The 20,466-nt window shown below is 37.8% G+C and overlaps 1 protein-coding gene and 1 long non-coding RNA gene across 5 annotated transcripts in view; one reads left to right on the top strand and one right to left on the bottom strand.

Moving 5' to 3' along the window:
• Positions 1-20,466, top strand: part of Elf2 (E74 like ETS transcription factor 2) — a 72,458-nt gene that overhangs the window by 28,563 nt on the left and 23,429 nt on the right. The window lies entirely within an intron of this gene.
• LOC104868933 lies at positions 17,626-20,456 on the bottom strand. Its single transcript, XR_782134.2, has 3 exons — positions 20,091-20,456; positions 17,924-18,126; positions 17,626-17,733 (listed from the first exon to the last, which is right to left on the bottom strand). It is a non-coding gene; the product is annotated as an uncharacterized LOC104868933 (long non-coding RNA).

The following is a 20,466-nucleotide window of genomic DNA, read 5'->3' as shown; positions in this document are numbered from 1 at the left end:
GTTTTTAGCTGGCCCCCCAAAGCCTCATGCGGTCACAGGTGGGGCTTTTTCAGAGGTGGATTAATCTAAAGTATGTGACTGATTCACTGTGCAATGCTAGGATTAAGGGTGGGTGATGACTAAATCAGTCCACTGATTGGTTTGGCATTGCCCTAAGCCCAGTAGCCAGAATACAATATAAGGGACAGAAAAAGGCTTGTCTTGTTGCTTTGCTACCTTCTGCCCACCGTGAACTGTTTCTCCTCTGTGATGCCACCCTGCTTTGGAGCCAGCTGATGATAGACTGAAACCTGTGTAAACTGTGAGATAAATAAACCTTTCCGTCTTTAACTTCGGGTGTCAGGTATTTTGTCTTAGCATCAAGAAAAGTAAGACAGCATCATTATACACAGAAGAACTGTGTAACTGTATAAAAGAGCTTTATGCTGGATGTGGTGGTATATTCCTGTAACCCTAGCATTTGAGAGGCTGAGCCAGGAGGATTGCTGTGAGTTCAAGGCCAGCCTGAACTGCATAGTGAGACCCTGTCTCGAATAAAAAAGGCTTTATAATGGAATCTTTTATTTTTTTGGTACCGGGAATTGAACTCGGGTCCTTGTGCTTGCAAGGCAGGCCACTGAACCACTGAGCTAAATCCCCGGCTTATAGTGGAATCTTTTAAAAAATATAATACAGTTAAAACAGAAATTATTAAGGACTTAACAAGTAGGACTGTACCTGGTATCAAAATTATTAAAATGTTGGCAGTAGTATTTAAATCCTTTTATGTATCACAATCTCATATATTCCCTATTCCTTCTATAAATAAGTATTATCCTGATTTTGATAGTAATCGTATAGTGGAATCTTTGCAGTAGAAGTAGGAAAGATTCCAGGTATATGTGCTTTTTAATTTCAAAAAAGAAGTGATCCTTAACTGCAACAACTGTTGGTTTAGGAGGCATCAGGGGGTGGGGTGGTAGCCTGTTAATGCACTGGTGAAATAGTGATTCAAATCACAGCCCCGAAGCAGTCAAGTTTTCCAAGGTGGATTGGGAATTGTGTCTTGACAAATGGAGACTTTAAAACATACACTAGAATGCCAATTAGTGGAGACGTACAAAAGAGAATTGAGGCGTCAGATATGTGTACAAAATAGATTTCTCTTAATCCTCTTCAATTCTGAGATACTTATCTGTTCATTCTCCTAATGAAACTGAAGAGCAGTTTTTGTAGTACCCTAGTTTAATCTTCAGTTTTTAATTTTTTTTTATTTTTCTGGTACCGGAGATTGAACTCAGGACCTTGGGCTTGCCAGGCAGGTGCAGAGCCACTGAGCTACATCCCTGGCCTAATCTTCAGTTATTTAATGGTATACACTAAGATCTGGGCCCTGAGTAGCTGCCATTCAAAGGTCTATATTCAGTGATGAAAGGAAGTGAGCCAGAAGACGTGGCATAAGCCTATCATGTTTAGGGGGAAGGATTGGAACCTCAGAAAAGGAGCTCTACTGATGGTCAGTAGCTTCATCTTGTTTTGACAACCAAAGTGTCTTGATGTTACTGTTGAGATCAGGTAGTTTTTGTTTTGAAGGGCACAGATATTTCTTAATTTTGATTACAAATTCCACAAACTTTAACATTTTAAAATTACTGATATGGCTTGTAAAAGATGTTCACATCAAAAATAGCAATATTTTTCAGTGATTTCCACACAGTATTAGCCGTTGCACAGAAATGAGCCCTTCTGGAGTGTAGTTCAGTGTTCAGCACTTGCATATGCTTGGCTCGCGTGTGAGAGGCCCTAGGCTTGATCCTTAGCACTGAGGAGAGGGGCGGGCATAGTTGATGCAATAGAGTTTGGAAAATGCTGGGTGAGACTAAGTGAGTTCCTTTACAGAAAGACTTTTTGGGGGGAAGTTTTAACATGTAAATGTGCATTTTGATTTTAAAGAAGAGAAGGTATCTCTTCAGATAATATCTCTTAATACTAAATGGCTTACAGACCAGTTTGGTTTTGTTTAGATTAGCTCCACCGGGTTTACTAATACTAGTTTGGCAGTCATAAAAAGCCATGGAATTGATGATTGTCCTTTATAATAAACCATATATTTAGTTGTTTACTTTTTTTTTAATCTATCAATTTTTTTTTTTTTTTGTACTGGGGATTGAACTCAGGACCTTGCCCTTGTGAGGCAGGTGCGGCACCACTGAGCTAGTTACTGGGACCCCTTAAAGTCTACCAACTTTTGCTGCTGCTTTTCTCTAGGTGCACCCCTTCCAAGTTTAAATTTTTCAATTTAGTAAATCAGGTAAAAATACTGAGTTAGGAATAATGGCCAGACTCTTAAGTGTCTTACATTTGTGATCAGAAATGTTGTCCATGAAACAAATGTGGTTAGTTTTACTTTTTGAAGTTGTTGAAGCATCTTCTGGAAAAAAAAAAAGTTTGATGTGCACAGAAATAATTTGTGGTACCAATGCATGTTTGCTTGCTCAGTCATTCATTAGGTTTGTTTGTTTGTTTGTTTGTTTGTTTTGAGACAGGATCTCACTATGTAACCCAAGCTGGCCTTGAACTCACAGCAATCCTCCTGCCTCAGCCTCTCAAGTACTGGGATTACAGATGTGTGCCACCACACCTGGCCCGTGATGCTTATTTGTGATGCTGTCCATCAGGCATATGTGGGCCTTTGCAGGGATATAACAGTGTCTGTGCAGGAGTTATTTTCCATTATATTTTTTCTTTAAATAAGGAAGACCTGCCATGATGCTTTCTTTCAAGATCATTGTGTCATTGTTACTCTCAACAGTTCCGGCATGTGGATCAGGAAGCACACTTACCTACTTGGCTGTATTCTGTTAGACTATTCAGGTGTGTGAGTGTGACCATTTTTGTCCTAATTTGTGAGACTTCTGGGATTTTAAGGAACAGTTCTGCAATTTTTTGATCTTTTATGTTCTGCCTATGGACATTTACTGTTTTCAGGGCAGGGTCTGGCTCCCTGCCTTTCTCTCTGCCATCTCCCTCTTTACCCTCTTGTTTTGGCAGTGCTTTTTAGTCAATCCATGGACTAGTCTGCCAAAACATATATATATTTCAGGAAAAGAAAAATAGTATGATGTTTTTCCAACAGATAGTGTTACCCTTGCTTGGGGGACCCTAAGCTAATGGCCACCACGTTGAGCACCTCTTGTATTGTAGAGCCAAAGGTAACTTGTGTTAATCTCATGATATTTTAATAAATTTAGTATTAAAATACTGCACATCTGTAATCCCAGTACAAGGTGTGCACAGAGGTACCTGGCACTCTTGCTGTTCTTCTTGAGTACTGCTTTGGGGCCTGAGGAATTTATTCTGTTTTTCAATAAGCTCCCATAAAATAATTATTTTTGTTTGTTTGTTTGTTTGTTTTTTTGGTTTTTTGAGACAGGGTCTCACTATGTAGTTGAGACTGACCTGGAACTCACTGTGTAGCCCAGGCTGGTCTCGAACTCACAGCGATTTTCCTGTCTCAGCCTCCCAAGTGCTGGGATTACAGGCGTGCGCCATCATGCCCGGCCCATAAAATAATTATTAATAGTTTGAATTTCTGTTTTGCTACCAGATATTAAAACAGAAATGTGTTCCTCTTCTACTTTTAATATTTATATGACCTTTAGGAACTTGCTTAGTTTATCTTAGTGTTTCTTCATCTGTTCAATGGAGAATATAATTCTTATTCTTACAAAAATTAATAAGATATTTATAGTGTTTAACATGGTACTAGCATAGGGAAAGCCCAATCCATTCTTTATATTGATACTAGTATAAGCTTTCTGAAATGCGGTTTTCATTGTCATTTTCTCTCATTAAATCCCTTCCATAATTATTACAACAAGCTGTATAAAATTAAATGCCCTAGAAAGATAACTGGGGCTAGAGGTATACCTCAGTGGTAACAGGGCAAGCGTAGCATGTATGAGGCTCTGGATTCAATTCCCAGCACAAAAACAAATAAGAAACCAGAGAAAGGTACATTAAGACTTTTCTGCACTATCATATTCACCTTGTTGTTTTTAGCTCTTATTACTGCTTCCTTTTTTTTTTTTTTTTTTTTTTTTTTTTTTTTTTTTTTTAAAAAGTTTGTAAGACTTACACTTTGCCTAAAAAGTTTTTTTTTTTTTCCCCACATTTTTACCTGTTTATTCTTCCAAATCTGTGAGTAGGTATCTCTGGGAAGAATTTCTTGATCCTTCCAGGATTTATCTGTTTTGTTATGGGGTGATGCCCATAACTGCCAGGGGAATTACCTTTAGTACGTGTATCATATTTCCATTCCAACAGTCAAGCATTTCTGAATTTAGAATACCCAAACGTTTCTGGTATTACAGGGATTACGGGGCTTATTTGTAGAGCTCTGTTTATCTGTAGAGGGGCTTTTTGATGTCCCCCAAATGTGAAAATTATCCAATTGAGTGGTAGGGATGTCTCTTTCCCTATTAATTATAATTGCCAACTATTGATTCTATTACCCTTAATTTTTTAAAATTTTATTTTGACTTTAACAGGGGCTTTAAAAGCTCAAATATATTTCAAGGAGATAGGGAGAGGTAGGGAAGGTGTCTGTGGATCTCTCTGTGTGAAAGGATCTTTAAATTCTCAGAGAAACCTGTCATTCACAGATCAAGAGCACTTTTAACTTGGCTTTTACCTTAATAATTGTAAGCTTTTCAGTCTTTTTGTGTCTCGAGCCTCTTTGGCCATAGGGTGAAGTCTAAGAATCTTGTCTTAGAATATTATTTTTAAACACACAAAGTAAAATACCTGGGGTTATAAAGGAATCAAATATATTAAAGGATAATTAGCAGGCTGTCTAAAATTCTGATGTGTCTGTACACTGCTTCTTCCTTTTTTTTTTTGCTGGTTCAGTTGATGGAACTTGAGCTTGCCGGGTGGGCACAGCACTGATGAGCTATTATCCCTGGCCCTACATGGGCTTCTTCTTTTTTTCTTTTTTTTTTTAAGACAGGGTCTCATTTTGTAGTTCATGCTGGCCCTGAGCTTACTTTGTAGCCCAGGCTGGCTTTAAACTTGCAGCGATCCTCCTGTCTCTGCTTCCCAAGTGCCGGGATTATAGGCGATCACCGCCATGTGTGGCCCTACATGTGCTTCTTGATGAATGAAGTAATAGATCTAGTGGCAGATCTAACTCGCTGCCAGAATTTCAAAGTAGTGGTGGCTAAAACTTCTGTTTGCCCTGTCTGTCATAACAAATGCGCTAGAAGGTGAGAATACCTATAATTTTTGTTGGTCATGAAATCACAGGAATTGTTAAACTACTGTTGCTTGTATTTTATTTAAAGTTGAAGTGGGACGGGGGGTTTAGTTCAGTGGTTTCGTCACCTGCCTTGTAAGCGCAAGGGCCTGAGTTTGATCCCAGGTACCAAAAAAAAAAAAAAAAAAAAAAAAAAAAAAAAAAAAAGAATAAAGTTGAGGTGTTATATTTTATTTAAAATCTCAGATATTGTTGTTCCCAGGTCGTGCACCTTTTCATCCTTTTTTCCTCTGTGTTCTGCTTTACTTCTGTTCTCTTTTCCCTAATAACCCATGTAGGACTCTGAAAGCTATTTTAGATGTATTGTATATTAAGTACAATTTTATGTTTTTGATGAAAAAAGGGTTCTCAAATACAGTAGTACTTTTTCATGTTAATTGATCAACTTAATTTTTTTGACCATTTGACCATATAGCATATTTCTTTAAAGGTTTACTCAATATTTTGTAACCATCTTGTTGGTTTTAGATCTCTTCTAAGATCTAGCTGTGGCTAGGAGTTTCTAAACTCCACCATAATTAGAATTATCTGAAGGGCTTACAACACACTGCTGGACCAGGACTTTTTTGAGACAGGGTCTCACTTAATTCAGGCTGACCTTGAACTTACTATATAATGATCCTCCTGCCTCAGCCTCCTGAGGCCTGGGATTACAGATGTGTGCCACCACACCCAACTGTTTTGTTTCTTGCAACAGAATCTTAACCATTTCCCAAGCTGATTTCAAACTTCATGGGCCCAAGCCACTGCAGCTGGCTAGGCCAGTTTCTGAATCAGTGGGTCTGTGGAGGGGCTTGAGGATTGGCATTTTTCACAAGCCACCAGGTAGTACTGGTGCTGTTGGCCCAGTGGTCAATCTTTGAGAATTATTATCTTAAAATGTTGGGAGTATTATATATTCTAGACCCTCCTTGTGGGTTGTCTCTTCAATATTAGCACAGAAAGAGAGCTCTAGCCAGTGTGAAAAGCCAGATGGCACAGTGATTTCTTAATCTGTTATAACCACCAGAAAAGATTGTTATTGGGCATAAAAGATAATATGCTTATTTCTGGTGTATGAAGGATGATGTAATACATTACTACTTTTAATTCATCAATAAACATTCATTGAGCACCTACTACAATATGTGTGAGGTACTATTTAAGGCATGGGCCTAGAGTGGTAGACAAGATAGGTAAAATATGCATTCATGACACAACAGTCTAGTGGAGAAAACATGTTAATTGTTTAGTAAAGTTGCTTTGTCATAAATCAGATTGCATGGTATTAAAAATCAGATTGCATAACTCCTGAAATTATTCTTTTAAGTTAATATTAGAAATTAAGATACAATCATGAATCATTCTTTGAGATAGTAGAAGCACAAGATTACATCTTCCCTTCCTTTCCCATGTGGCAGTAGATACAGTGGAGGTAGTAAACTTAATATTATTACTGTGGTGGTAGGTCATGGTTAAATCTCATCATGGAACATGCTTGAGAGTTACGGCTTCTAGGTTTAGGGCAAAGGAGCAGGTCAAGTAGAATTAAAACATTCTTAAATCTCATTGTACAATGTGTAGAAACAAAACCGTAAAAAATTAGAATAATTTTTTTCCTATTCATGGAAATATCAAGGGATAACCTGTCTGTAGTGGTTAGTTATGATTTGGGAGTGGGATTATGAGGTGAAATAGGACTGACTTTTTGTGTTTATGTATTTTTCTTATTGAATATATCAAGAGAAGACAGGGCTGGGGATTTAGCTTAGTGGCACCATGCCTGCCTTGCAAATGCAAGGTCCTGAGTTCAATCCCCAGTACTGGGAAAAACAAAACAAAAAAAACAACAACAGAAAAAGAGATGACAAAATGTAGTTCATATTCTTGTCCTACTAGACATTATGAAGATAGAATAAATTTTTTGGTTAAAAAACTCATTCTCCACATTTAAAAGTCTTATTTGGTCAAACTGGCTTGTGTTTTTCCTGGCTTTTTCTTTTGGGGTGGGTACTAGGGATTAAACTCAGGTCCTTGTGCTTGCAAGGCAGGCAGTGGCACCACTGAGCTAAATTGCTAAATCCCTGGTCCTGTTTTTTCTTTTTACTTTGTAAATCAGCCGAAATGCTTTAAAAATGACCAATTAAAATTTTTAATTTAAAAATAATGTTTATGTACTTCATTGTAGACTGAGTGCTGACATTGCATAGTTATTCAGAACTTCTTTAAGAATTTATTTGATCAAAAAGGACTATTTGTTGGCTAAAACTTTAGATTTCCTTATCCCTAGATGAATTTGCAAGAACCCTGGAGAGTTTTACATAAAAAAGAAAAGACTTTTCTCCAATAAAGTTAGCAAAAAGATACTTCTTTTTTGTTTTTTTGAGACAGGGTGTTTCTATATAGTTCAGGCTGGTCTTGAACTCACTGTGTAACCAAGGCTGGCCTTGAACACACAGGGATCCATGCCTCAGCCTTATAAGTGCACGTGCCACCATGCCTGGTAGCAAAAAGATACTTCTTACTGTGCATGGTGCTTGACAAAACTTCTAGGAAAATCTAAATTCTTTTTTTTTCTTATATCACCTTTTTCCCCAAAATTTCATTCTCAGAAAATAAAGTAATTACTTAGAATGAAAAAAACAAAACAAAACAAAACTATTTTGAAGAGAAGATCAAAGATTTGGTTCAAGGAGAACAATAAAGAGCCAGGGATTTAGCTCAGTGGTGTCACCACCTGCCTCGCAAGTGCAAGGTCCTGAGTTCAATCCCTGCTACCAAAGGAAAAAAAAAAAAAGAAAAAGAAAAGGTAGCAATTCCTTTTTGAGATACTGCTTTCTTAAATAAACTTGACCATGCTTTTGATCCCCCCCCTGTGGACTATGGTCTAATTAGTATCTATTTAGATTTTACAGCCTCAAACTTTAGCCCTTTGACTTGGGAAAACAAGATTGGCAGAATTGCATTTGTTTTTTTATTCCATTGCTAATGATACGTGCTTGGTTGAGAGGCATATAGAGGTGTCAGTCAGTTGCCCACTTGAGATGAGAACCACACACTGTTCTCTGTAGACTTCATCTGCAGGCCTGTGTTCGGGGGAAGGACCTCCACAGGATAATGAGGGTCCTTGTAAATAAAGCAGTGCATTCAGGCTACCGTTTCACAAAGGAGTTGGACACTGCAGGTCAGAGACCACACTGTAAAATAATATATGCTATAACATACGCTAAATATCTGTGTTTAGAGGCCTGGGATTTGGCTCAGTGGTTCCGCCACCTACCTCTCAAGGGCTGGAGTTTGTTCCCCAGTGGCACCCCACCAAAAAATCTGAGCCAGGTGTGGTGGTGCACACCTGTAATCCCAGCACTTGGGAGGCTGAGGCAGGAGGATAGCTGTGAGTTCAAGACCAGCCTGGGCTACATGGTTCCAGGTCAGTCTCAACTATATAGTGGGATCTTGTCTCAAAAAACCAAAACCAAAACAAAACAAAAAAAATCTGTGTTTAATTTTGTTACCTTTGTTTCCCTCTAATAATAGTGCTTTAACAAAAAGAATTCCTATGTACTTGTTTTTGGAGACCACAAGAAATGGGAAGGCTAAGCTGGACATAGTGATGCATATCTCTGATTCCAGCTACTTGAGGGTCTGAGACATTAGGATTGGAGTTGGAGGCCAGCCTGGACAATTTAATGACATCCTGGCTTAAAATAAATAAGTGCAAAGGTGTGGGGATGTGTAGCTCAGTGTTAAAAGAGTTTTGGCCTGGCCTGCCTGAGTCGCCCTGGATTCAGTCCACAGTGCCACCAGACAAACAAAAAATGGACTGTAGGGCTAATGAGATTCTAGTTAATGCTTAGTTGATGCTACAGCTAGTCTTAGGGAAAACAACTTCAAAACATAGAATTACTGGAAGGAGAAGAAAGCAGTAGGAAAAAGGACCTATGTTTGTCAAAGGAAGAAGAAGAACCTCTGAGCATTTGCCTTGTGGAGACTCCCTGTGATATAATAGCACCATATTCTTTTTTTGTGGACAAGAACAAGAAATTAGATCTGGCTCCTGCTCTAAAGGAACTTGCTCTCGTAGAGAAATTATGTAAGGAAATAATTCTGTATAACCTGAGATTTAATAAAATCAGTGTTATAAAGGGAAAAAGCTATTAGCTATTATGATAGAAAGTTTGCATTTCAGTTGAGTTTGGGAAGACAAATAAAATTTCATTTGGGAAGCAAAGATTTTTCTGGTCTTTTTCCCCCTCTGTCCTCCAAAGCCATTGCTAAATCATGTCAGTTTATTTTAAGTGGAATAATAATATTCCTTTCCCTGAAATCTTTCAAATGAGTTCTAATTTCTTGTAGAGAAAGAACTGAGTTTTGTTTTTTTTAACATCTCCTTCAAGATGCTGAAACTTTGGGCTGTCATCTATCTAGAAACAGTAACCACAATAGTAGTGGAAAAAAAAAAACCCTAACATATATTGTTCTAAAGGCTTTACATAGTAAGGCATTTCATACTCAGCATCCCAAGGCTGAATAGCTTCAAGGCTTTCTCAGGTAGAAGCAGGGATTTAATCTCAGAAAGTAAATAGGGCTCCAGAGCCCAAGCTCAAACATTATATTCTCATGAGATACATCCACTATTGCAGCCACATTGCTCTTTTACTCTCCCATTAATCTAAACTTTATACCTCCATTGGGTTTCATATTTGCCTTTTCTTTCTGAACAGATTGTTTTCTATTTTTTCAGTTTCTAATTCCTGGTTATTAGATCTTAGTTTGACTGCTTCCAGAGAGACAGGCCTTAACTATCACTTTTATAATAGCCTCCTGTTCTTTTTAATTTCCTTTTGTTGTTGTTGGCACCTACAACTTATGATTAGACTCCCACATAGGTAGTAATACATTACAAATTCAAATCATATGACGTGTGGCATTATTATGAATTGAATGAAGCCACCTTGGTCCTTCTATACAGAGGAGGAGACTAGGACTCCATGTGTGTATGTGAAATGGGTCCCAAGGTTCAGAAGAACAAACTAAGTCAGCCTGAGGTCTGGCTGTGGTTTGATGCCACCTGGTGGTAGTTCTGTACTCCTGTTTTGAGGAGAAGGTAGAAAATAAACAGAGTTGTTGGTTAGTATTTATGTTGGACTGGTTCCAGGACCCACTTTCTCCACACCACAAATCCACAGATACTCAAGTTCCTTATATAAAAAGTCATAGTGTTTGTATATAACCTGTGCACATCCTCCTGTACACTTTCAACCATCTCTAGACCATAATACCCAAAACAATGTAAATGCTCTTAAAAAGTTGATCACAGCATGTCAGAAATTATCGTCAACTATTATATTCTCAAAGTGAGTCTATATAATTTGAAAGAATTAAATTCAAGTGAGTGGAAACAGGTTACACATAATAGACAAAACAATTACATTTAAAAATTAATTAAAATGGAAAAACAAATTCACCAGGAAAAAAAACTAACCAGAAGAAGCTGGAGTGATAAAATAGAATTTAGAGTGAACATCTTTAAGAAGGACAAGGAGTGAATCTTGAAACTAGTAAACAGAACAGTTTAGAAAGTATGGTTATGAACTTATATGTATCTAACAACATAGCTTTGAAATAACATTTAAAACAAAAACTTTTTAGAATTACAGGGATAAATAGACATGATTACAAAACAGCAAGATTTGAACACATCTCAAAATTTAAGTCAAGCATATACAAAATTTAAAATTTTATCCTGTTGCAAATTTCATCCTGTTGTATATATTCATTTATTTTTTTGAGAGAGGACAAATTCAGGCTGGCCTTGAACTTGTAGCAATTCTCCTGCCTCAGCCTCTCAAGTGCTGGGACTACAGGCATGAGTCACCACTCCCAGCTCTGTTGTATAAATTTAGAATTTACTGTTTCCTGATTTTTATATAAGCATTGTTCTTAATATCCACACATATTGCTTTGCAAACATCTAATCAGTTGCTTCAATCTGCTTCATGATTGTTGTGGTAAACATCCACTATATCTTGCCTTTCTAATTGCCCAGTAATAGATACTCATTATTTCCTACTTATATTAGCTAGTGCTACGTAACTACTTATCCTAAAATTTATTGACTTTAAACCAGAACCAGTTACTGTTTTCTCTTGGGCCTTCTCAAAACCCCTGCTAAGTATTGTTTTAGTTGTGTCACACTTTGACAATCTGAATTTTTATTTATTTTTTATTTTTTGGTACCGGGGATTGAACTCTGGTCCTTGCGCTTGCAAGGCAGGCCACTGAACCGCTGAGCTAAATCCCCAGCCCGACAATCTGAATTTTTATTATTAATTCATTTCTATTTAGAAATACATGTTGTTCTTTTGAGACAGGGTCTTGCTATGTATTTCAAGCTGGCCTCGAACTCACTGTGTAGTGCAGGCTGGCCTTGACCTCACAGTGATCCTCTTGTCTCAGCCTCCCAGGTGTTGGAATTACAGGTGTGAGCCACCACTAGACATATTTATTTCTTGATTTTTCTGTAGTTTCCTTTTTTATCTCAAAAATTATTTAATATGTACTCTAAGGAAATAAGTATTAATTTGACATCAAAACTTGAAGTTTTTGTAGAATTAAAAGATACTATAGACATCTGGATTAAAAGGGCAGCAGCAGGCTGGCAGTTTGTAGCATATCTGAACTGTTGGCTAAAGTATGTTAATATTCTGCAGATCAGTAAGACAAAACATGCTGTAGGAAAATGGCTCAAGACATGAAATCAATGCATAAGTGAAATATTAATGGCAAATAAGTATATAAAAAAGGGTTTATCCTCAATACTTAACTAAGTACATGCAAATTAATATAACAGTTAAAAATTTCTTGATTCCAACAGGCAGCAGAAATATTAAAAATTTAATTGTCTTCTATTGACAAATATGTGGGAGAAATGGGAACTGTTGCTATACTGCTGTACTTGTGTAGGTACTTTGGAGAGATTAATACACAATGCACTTTATGACCTAGAATTTCTGTTTGTAAAATTATACAGTGGAGGGAGTCCAGCACACATGGTTAAGAAAACAGACTTTTTTAGCATTGTTTATAAACAAAGAATGTGAACAACTTTTTTTTTGTCTACCAGTGGAAATGTGAATAAAAAGGAATAAATCCATGCACCAGAATACTTGTAGAACTTTTAAACCATAGGGGTATATTTATTTATATCAATATGTATAGAATGTAGATCTTGAAAGAAGTACATTTTATAATAGCATATTAGTGTAGTGCCATTTACCTAATCAAAGTATGTAAAATACTGTATGTCATTCCAGGACACACACACACACACACACACACACACACACACACACACACGTATACACACATGTTGAAGTGTGAAGAGTAGATTAGCAAAGATACAATGAGTTTATGAGAGTGGTTCTCTGCAGAGATGGAGCAGCAAACGGGGACTGGGGATAGAATTCAAAACAGATGTTATTTTCATCTGTAGTATATTATTTCTTGGGGGGGGCAACCACTCTCTTAAATGAGAAAATGTTAACAGTTGTAGTTTCTGGGAAGAGGAAACTGTGGCTGTCTGTAACATTATTTTTAGTCACTTCTTAGGTGTTTTAAATCTCCCTCAGAAATTGTTGGATCTCCTGAAGTGGGGAGGGGGAAAGGAGAGAGGTTTACATACTGGTGGATATTCAAAGATGATGGAGATGTTTACCATACAGTGAGAAATTTAGACCTATCACCTAAAAAGAAAAGTCAAGACTAGATATGCAGAGTTTTGAATTAGTTTAAAAATAATATTGAAAGCTCTAGGTGGATACCACTGTTCTGAAGAGAGAAAGAGGCTAAAGATCACACTAAGTGAAAAGACACATTGAAGAGTGATGTAGAAGTGAGTGAAGACAACTGAAAAGAAACAAATGGGAAAAACAAAAGCCAGTTTACTAACATGAAAATCAAATGAAGGAACAGTTTCAGTATGGGGAGTAAACAATGTCATTTGTGGAAACAAAATCAGATGAAGACTGATAATAACACTATCAGAAGCCCAGTGTTGAGTTTTGAAGAATTTTTCAGTGGGTAGGATGCAGAAGCTATATTGAAAGAAGGGAAGAAATTAGTTCATCTATTTCTTTTAGGATTAAATAAAATGAGGTTGTGTTTGTTTGTTTGTTTGAGACAAGGTCTTGCCATGTAGCCCAGGCTGGCCTTGAACTCAGAGCATCCTCCTGCCTCAGACTCCCAAGTGCAAGGCCTGTGCCATCGTGCCTAGCTAATAAAATGAGTTTTTGACTTACAGTGTTAAAACATTTTAGTTAAAACTTTTCTTATAATTTTAAACATACTAAGCAAAAATTATTAGTTTTTTGTAGAGTTTCACAGGAATTACAAAATTTTTCCCAATGTATTTAATGTAGTGCACATTCTCTAGTGATAATAAAGAACCCAAACCCTTGAAATCACTGTCACAGATGTATTTAAAATATAGAAACCACAGGCTGGGAGTGAGACTCAATGTGCACAAGTTCTTAGCTGTGGTAAGTTTCTAGCATTGAAAGAAAAATACACAACACATACACATATACACATACACACAGAGGTGGGAGGGAGTGCATTAGCTATTTTGACTCACTTTGCAGAGTGCCATGCACTTATGAGTGCTTAATAATTGCTATTTAAAAGGTGTTTGACACCCATTAGAAAAGACTAGCTGAATTAGTTTGACAGTCTTTTTTAAGCGTGGCTGCTAAGAATTTGACGGAGTGTTTTCCAGAGTATAAATTGTAAAGTGAATGTCTTGGCTATTTTTCTGATTGCTGAGACAAAATATCTGACACTCAAAGTTTAAGAAAAAAAGGTTTATTTCAGCTCACAGTTTGTAGAGGTTTCAGTCTGTAGTTGGCCAATTCCAAAGCAAGGCATCATGACAAAGGGAGAAACAGTCTATGGCAGGGCGGCAGGAAGCAGCTGGCAGTGGGCTTCCTTTTCCCTTTTATCTCATCCAGGGTACAATCCTATTGGACAGTGCCATCCATATCCAGGGGGAGTCTTCCCATTATCCACACTCAGAACTATCCTAAACCAATTAGTGGGCTAATTTAGTTATCACACTCTTATTTATACACCTAGATCCGATCACCTCCAAAAAGCCCCACCTGTGAGTGCCCGAGGCTTTGGAGGGACTTATAGATACACACTTTAGCAGTGAAGAATCAATAAACTGAAGGAAATTCTGATCCAGGAGAAACTTGTCAGTGCAGAAAACATGAATTGAAGTTAGATTATACTTGTTTGTATCAAAAGTGGTACATACTGGACCTTTGAGTCATTAAAGCATTATAATGGTTCATGCACTAAAATGAATGGTGTTATGCATTGGCAAGATAACTTATAATAAAATAACTTGTAGAAGTCATAGACCTCTTTGAGAATCTTAAAATATCCACGTGTTTCAGAAAAAATGCAAATGCCGCTAACAAAATTTTGCTACTGTAAATTGCTATTAAAAATCCAAACTGGGGGAAAAAAAGCTGGGAGTTGGTGTGGTGGCCCACACCTTGGGAGGCTGAGACAGGAGGATTGCCATGAGGCAGTCCTGGGCTACATTATGAGTTCAAGGCTAGTCTGAAATACATAGTGAGACCCTGTGTTAAAAACAAGCAGGGCCGGGATTTAGCTTAATTGTGCTGCTGCCTGCCTTGCAAGTGCAAGGTTCTGGTACAAAAGGAAAAAACAAAACAAAATACAACAGACAAACAAAAATCCAGACTATGTGTCTATAATCCCAGCATTCTAGGAAGCTGAGGAGAATCATAAATTCAAGCCCAGTTTGGGCAATTTAATGACTTAGCAAGACTCTGTCTCAAAATAAAAATGGGTGGAGATGTAGCTAAGTATGAAGTCCCTGGGTTTAATACCCAGTTTTCCCCCACCCTTTTCATCCTTGTGCTTAACCTAAACCCTTGCGTTTATACATGGTTTAAGTATATATAAATAACTTTCTTTGGTAGTATTCCAGAATGTAGCATACACTCGCCATTACTGTATTTAATTTTATGTATAAGCAGTTTGTTATATCATATTGTCTCGAGCACTTTTACTCTTGATGGAGGAGTCTTCATGAACTGAGATTATGTTTTGGGTATATCATTTAGTGCTACCAGTAATAGATAGCACTAAATACCTACAGTAGAAACTTGCTCAAAGCAAGCCCCACATACTTAACTTGTTGAATAAATGAATGAATCTGTGGCTAAGGGTTCAAGCTTTTTTATTTTAATTATATTTTATAAAATCTGGCTTAAAACAAATTAGTAATACAAAAGAAAATTGCATGGACGGGCATAGTGGCGCATGCCTGTAATCCCAGCACTTGGGAGGCTGAGGCAGGAGGATCACTGTGCGTTCAAGACCAGCCTGGGCTACATAGTGAGTTCCAGGTCAGTCTCAACTACATAGTGAGACCCTGTCTCAAAAAATCAAGAAAAGAAAAAAAAAAATTGCAAATACCCAGCACTTGAGAGGCTGATGCAGGAGAAACATGAGTTCAAGTGTTGCTTGGGCTACTCAGTGTATTCAAGACTGGCCTATAGCAAGACCTTGTCTCAAAATTACCCTCCCCGCCACCAAAGCCCATAAGTAGAAGAATCTCAGGTTCTCAGGAGGCTGAGAAAAGAGAATCACAAGTCTGGGCAACTTAGTAAAAACCCTGTCTCAAAATAAACTTTAAAAAAGGGCTAGGGATGTAGCTCAGTAGAGTGCTTGCTAGTATGCACAAAGCCATGTGTTCAATCCTTAGTACCACAGAGCAAATAATCAGTCCTTAAGTTATCTGATGGCTTCGTTAGGGCCAGAGGGTCTATTTCAGTGATGGTGAACCTTTTAGAGAAGCAACCCCAAACCCACTTATTTATTGCAAAGTGCCAGTGTTGCAATTAAACACCATTACTGAGGTTTTAGTTTAGGAAAAACAACATAGCCGTTTTGGTAAAATCCCCACAAGAGAGGGGCTTACAGTTTTGCTATGTATATGAAATCTGAAAGCTGGCAGCTGGCAGATGATTTGTTTTATGAAGATAGTTGCAAAAACTAAGATATTGGGAATGGTATTTTCTCAGTTTCCCTTCAAGAAGCTCTTTCCTTTCAGTTTCACCAAGTTCAGCAACACTTTTATGATTGGTGTCAAAGTGCCACCTGACACTTGATGTGCAACACACACTTTACTACACAGAATACATAACACTTTCCCTTTGTATTCAGTAGCTCCAATTGACTCTGTCCAGGTCTCTTGTAATGATCTGCCGCAATCTGTTTGTAGTGTTGCTGTAGTCATTTTTTGGTGTTCAAGACTTTGAGTCCACAAAAACACAAAATTACAAACAAATCGAAGCACACAATACAAATCTGTCCTTACATAAAAAATAGCTAATACTATTAGTTAACACTAAAAAATTGGACATTCCTGAATCTACAGTCTATGGCAGTGATTCGGTGAGGGGGTCCTCTTGAATTCGCTGACGATTAGCACAAGAGCAGCGAGCGTTCCACTGACCACCACCTTTTGACCTGTGCTGAAAACAGCATCTGGGTGTATTTCCTACCTTTTGGGGGCTTTTGCTAAAGATCACAGGCAATCCAAGCAAATATATCTACTTGTACCCTTGGCCATGCACTGATGGGCCATGCCAAAGCTCAGGTGTATTTCCTGGGCAGCTTTTGTTACATGATCATTGATAGGATATCATTGTTTCTTGCTTTTATTGTTCATGGCATTTGGCTTCCTCCAAGAGCTAGTGAACTAGTCATTTCAAATTTATTCTCTAGAGTGAGTAACTAAGTCCATCCCACAGTCAAGGGGGAGAAGAAGAGGAATTAAGCTATACTTTTTGAAGGGAAAATATTTTAAAAATCTGTGGATGAGAGAAATCTGCATAGCAGATAAATAGGTCTGGAACTTTCCCGAGGTATGTTTGGGCTCACACACTGGTGTCAAAGTGCTTGGGTTCAAATTCTGACCTTACCCTTCTGTAACTCTATGACCTTACACAGGGAACCTTGGCTCTTCACATATAAAATGAGCATAATAGTAATATCTATTTCCTAGGCATGTGGAGGGGAAGAAGTAAAAAATGAAGGTATAAATTTAGCATACAGACTTTATTATTTAACCCCTCTCAACATATCAGTAACTGTGATACAGAGAATATTTTCTGTAATGTCATTGGCAGAATATGAATTTTTCTAAAGTGTCTACCATAACCTCAATTTAAAAAATTCTGCTTGTAAGTACCAAAAACTTTTTTTTTGAAAACAGAGTCTTCCCATATAGTTTATAGTTCAGGCTGGCCTTGAACTCACTGTGTAGCCCAGGCTGGCCTGAAACTCACAGCAATCCCGCCTCAGCATCACGCCTGTTTGGGTGCCACCAAGCCCAGAATTTATTCAACCTTGACATCCTGAAAAAAACGAAGATTAGAACATGTGTAAATACATGTACAAATATGCATATTTCATACAATTATATCATATATACTGCATGGCTTGTCATTTTATAGAAAAATATATATTTCAGTCATGCTGCATTTATATTTTTTAGTACTTATTCATGTTGACAAAAATAGTGGGAACTATAGAGTGCTCGCCTACCTTTCGTGAGGAGGCTCTGGGTTTAATCATCAGCACCACCATGGGCTGGCTGTGGATTTCAGGGCTCAGCTCAAGCAGTCCTCCTTGGTAGCTGGGAATACCAGTGTGTGCTGCAGCAGTTCCTTTTTGATTTTGGTTTTTAATAGAATGACCCACTGAATATCTTCCGTATTTTTTCAAGCTAGGCTTCAGAAATGAAATTCCTGTGCCAGAAAAGTACAAGCTTCTTTAAGTCTCTTGATTATGTACCATTTATTTTCCTGGAAATTTGTATCAAAATACATTGTAGGGCTGGCAGTTTGGCTCAGTGGTTCTGCCACCTGCCTCACAAGCGCAAGGGCCCAAGTTCGATTCCTGGTACTAAAAACAAAACAAAACAAAACATTCTAGTAGCAGCTTGTTCTACCCCAGGATAGTACTGTTGGTCTCTTAAAAGTATATAGTGGCTTTTGAAAGCAGTTACAGCAGCAAGTACACAACTGTATTAAAGGCCAGGGAATATAAGATGAATGCAGAGGAGATACATGTGTATACAGATGTACAGAGAATAAAACACACACAAACACCTCACACTTTCTGAGTTATATTTTAAACAGATAGTAAGGTAAAAAGGCTTCACACTAATTGTTTCCACATAGAGATCATTTTTTTTTTCTTGAGCCACACTGACTTGTCAATTCCACCAAAAAAAAAAAACCTTTTCCCTTACATTACTGTTTTCCCTTCTACAGAGAATACATGAAAAACTAACAAGAATGGAAATTCAGATATGTAACTAGTTTCAATAATATGCCTAAAGCCAAGAGTTACCCCTTAATATTCCTATCCTTTACATGGAAATTGTTAAAGATGCTGCCTGAACCGGGTGTGATAGCACATGCTTATAATCTCAGCATTTGGGAGGCTGAGTCAGGAAAATCAATGCAAGTTTGAGGCCAGCCTGAGCTACATAGTGAGTTTCAGGCCACTCTGAACTATATAATGCAATCCTATCAGTGAGTGATCCTTATTTTAAATTGATTGACAATAAAAAATAAAACTTCCGGTTTTTGACCTATATATGGCAGGTTTACTTAATCCAAGAGAGAGATTTGGGGAATACTTTGGAAATGGCATGTAGGTTCTTTTGGCAGTGGTGGTAGGGCTAGGGGAAAGGCCAGTTGACTAGATGAATATTAAGAGAAATTAAAAAATGTTATGTCTTATAAATCCATTTTGAGCGGTTCACCTTTTATAAAATGATACTGTATGTTAGCACTGAAAACATTTTTCTCTAGATTGTAGGAACAGTTAATTCAGATCATAAAATTTGTCACCTTGTTAAATGTGTATCTCCCAAATCTGTGTATTTAGCAAATATTGAGCAATTCTCTGTAGGAAGCATTGTTTAAATTTTGTGACAAAGAACTTTAGGATAGCATCTTGTTTAAAATTTTGTTTTTGGTCATCCCATCCCACATACATACAGTGGGGGGACCTTGTACTCAGGACCTTGCACTTGCCAGGCAGGCACAACGCCACTGAGCTATATCCCTGGCCCTTCAAATTTTGATTTTAATTAAGAAATGCCAATCAGGTGTGGTGGTGTACGCCTTTAATCCCGGTATTCTGGGAGGCTGAGACATGGGACCACAAGTTTGAGCACAGGGCAGGCAATTTGGCAACTTATTGGAATCCTGTTTCAAAATGTGGAAAAAAGGTTGGGGATGTAGTTCAGTGAAAAGGCCTTAGGTCGAATCCTTTGTACTGAAGAATAAAACAAAACAAAAAAAATCGTGTGCTGAGGGTATAGCTCCGTGGAAGAGGGCTTGCCTAGCATATGTGAGGCCCTGGTTCAATCCCCAGTACAATTAAAGAGGCATTTTCTTGTTTTAATGAGGTCTCGTTTGTCATGTCATTCATTGGTTTGTCAACGAATTTGTTATTAATTGGTAGTTTACCTCTTTCTGTTGTATTTTAATAGGTAGTATATTTGTTACAAGGTGAATTCCTAGGAAAAAGATTATTGAAATGGATGACATAATATAGTAGATTCATAATGAATAGATTCGTTTCCAAATGCACTAAACAGAAGTGAAAGGCTACATGAATTTCATGATTAGCAAACTGGGGCTCTCATCTAATCTCCGGGATTGGCGAGTTCTGAGGTTTACAAAATACTGTATACCTGTTTAGTGTGCTTGCTACTCCGGCAAGAGGAAAGGATGCAGTCGGCTCGTAAAGCGTTAGAACCGCCTTTTTAAGTAATGCCTTGGAATACTCTCTAGGTAAGACTTTGTTGTTTCTTCTTATTTTAAAGTGCTGTTCTTTCAAGTGAACTGATTACGTGTAGCATAAGCTCTGAAAAGGCCAAAACAAGTTAGAAAGCCACCTTCCTATACAGCGGCGAGAATAGGTATTGGCTGGCTTCTAGGAAGAAAATGTGATTAATGGCCTTTTTCCAGAGGGGCGACAGTCGCAGACCTCGCTTCCGCAGAGCGTGAAATGCGCCTCTTCCTGCCGAGGGCCGGTCCCGCGCGGCCCGGGTCCCCAGCCTCAGGTGT

This window comes from Fukomys damarensis, unplaced genomic scaffold, assembly GCF_012274545.1.
Source record: "Fukomys damarensis isolate Sample0158 unplaced genomic scaffold, DMR_v1.0_HiC HiC_scaffold_38, whole genome shotgun sequence".
Classification (NCBI taxonomy): Eukaryota; Metazoa; Chordata; class Mammalia; order Rodentia; family Bathyergidae; genus Fukomys; species Fukomys damarensis.
The sequence above is the reverse complement of the archived record's forward strand: the minus strand, read 5'-3'. Positions and strand labels throughout refer to the sequence as shown.